The 2,383-nt window shown below is 49.6% G+C and overlaps 1 pseudogene; it reads left to right on the top strand.

Annotated features, from left to right (window-relative positions):
• The first annotated feature begins 202 nt into the window (after positions 1-202).
• Positions 203-2,383, top strand: part of LOC114828536 (uncharacterized) — a 6,038-nt pseudogene continuing 3,857 nt past the window's right edge.

The raw sequence follows: 2,383 nt of genomic DNA, 5'->3' as shown, positions 1-2,383 counted from the left end.
ACATCATGCGAACCTCGTCGCCCATCGTCAAGTCCCCGGAAGAAGATGTTTGCCAGGAATACACGAGATCCGATGAGAATTACGAATATTCTGATTGCTCTCCGGGGCGCTACCTACTATATCTTCCGTCCCGACCGGCTGACCAGAATTCAATGAGCGAACTGTTCTCCGATTCCTCACCTGCTTCTTGAAATCCGTCACGATGTCCACGCGACCGTCGATCAGAGCTCGAGTGAGCGTACAGTTTAGGTAACTCGTTTATTCGAGCCGGTGTCAGAGCACAAACGTTACTGAATGAGGCTACAGACACCGCTCCGAGAAGATCACCAGTAGGAAGATGCATGGCCACGATGAGAACGACAGCGAAGAAGTCCATTCCGGACTCCTCCACCGAGGCCCTAACTTTAAAACAACATAGACTGATCGGTCGCTGCTGGGAGCTAGAAAGGATCTAGGCGAGAATCTACCTCTGGCGGAATTAATCGTCGAAATCAATTTCCCGCGATAGAATTTTCATGTAAGTTACCCCCTCGGAATTTAAGGACTTCTGTCGAGTTGACAACCTTACCGAAGGCTTCAAGACGGTCTCCAGGCCGCGACCGGGCAAGAATCTCCAGAAACTCTTGCTCTTGAGGGTTTCCATGTGGTTCGTTTTGTTCAACAGTCAAAGTGAGTTGATTTCCTCCGAAATCTCCATAAGATCTGTGTTTCCGCGGCGTTTTTGTTCACGAGCCCGACATTAAAGGGAATATGCATGAGTCTCGGCCTATAGGATAGTTCTTATCATTCTGCCCTCAAACAGCTGCGAGGAACATCAACTACTACTACACGTGGAGACGCTACGACTGGTCTCCAACTCATTTCTTATTACTTTTCGAACATAACGGCAGCCTTCGGCATATTCCAGTCCCGACTTCATTATTTCTGCGCCGCGACAGAAGTCTGTCTCAATAAAATGGCGGCCATTATTGCCACGGGGATCTTTCTCCCCGAACCGTCACTTACAATTAGTACAGTCGTTGTGTCTCGTCGCTATACCGAGTCAGCGTCCTTGGTCGACCCTCCGACCGGCCTGACGATGAAGCGGATGTGTTACGACAGATAATCCAGGCTCTTCAACTTCTAACGGAGAACAACAGAAGAGGAAGAGAAAGTCAGTCTACCGAAGGTGAGCCTACAAGCAGGTCCGCTGTCCTGACACACGTCTTGACTCTCACGGGGGAGTTCACGCATGAACCCTCCAAAGACGTTACTTTCGAACAATGGTATCGCCGCAACGAGAACCTGCTAGAGTCACACTGCGAATCGGACACCGAAAGATGTCAGGTGATTCTACGAGCACTAGGTCAAGACGAGTACAGCAGGCTCAGCGCTCGAACCTCTCCACGTACGCCGGAGGCATTCCCGTACAAGGAGCTGGTAGTCCTCTTACAAGAGAAGATGTTCACGTCTCGTCTCTCACTCTTCCGTCGTCGACACGATACGTTGCTGGGCGATCGATTGCCCCCAGGCTCATCTGGCGACGAGATGGTGGATTCGGCTAATCTAAAGGGCGACAAGTTCGAATTTTCCACATTGTCCCTGACTCAATTCAAGATCTTCATTCTACCGCTATCACTTTCGGATCCGTCGTACCAAGCGATACGCTCGGTAGTAATCCGTGCATTGGATGAGAAGCCCGACATGTCCTTGGATGATCTTCGAGCAGTTCTCAAGCGACACGAGACACGTAAGAGTGACGCTGAAATCGATGCCAACACCGGGGCACTCGCCAAGGAAGTCGGCATTTTAGAAGTCAAAGCGGTGGAAAAAATTTAAGGCTGTTCGGCCGCGGGCCGAATCTATGTTTGCGTCGAAGACGCCAGTTTTTTTCTCCCGCTTTGATATTGTTATATTTTCGCCCATATGAGGATGGAAAACTTTCTATATCGGGTTTCACTGAAGTGCGACCCATGACGCTACTGATCAATGAGAGATCATATGACTTTTTACAGAGCTGACCGCAAATCAGCTCATGTATCACTACTAGCCCACCACTCTCTCTCTTCTGGCTTGACTTTTGAGTTTTCTCCTCTTGAGATCACAAGCGCTCGATCAGATTCGATACAATCTCCTAATTCTTCGATTGTTCATTGCTCAGCGTGGCGCTGTCTACCGTGAATATGACATCGTCTATGTATGAGTCTTCTGACATCTCCCTCAGCAGTTTAGCATGCTTTGGAAGTGTATTCCCGCATGCCTGCAGGTGGTGTCGATCACCTCTGATGCGCAAGGACGACGAACAGATCAGAACACGCATGACAACTATGGTTCACAACCATACTCCCTCTGACGGTGTCGCCAAGTCATCCGAGATTCCCAATGGCCTCCCAAAGCGCAAAAC

This window comes from Galendromus occidentalis, unplaced genomic scaffold, assembly GCF_000255335.2.
Source record: "Galendromus occidentalis unplaced genomic scaffold, Mocc_1.1 scf7180000075990, whole genome shotgun sequence".
In the NCBI taxonomy this organism is placed as follows: Eukaryota; Metazoa; Arthropoda; class Arachnida; order Mesostigmata; family Phytoseiidae; genus Galendromus; species Galendromus occidentalis.
This window is presented reverse-complemented; position numbering and strand designations above follow the sequence as displayed.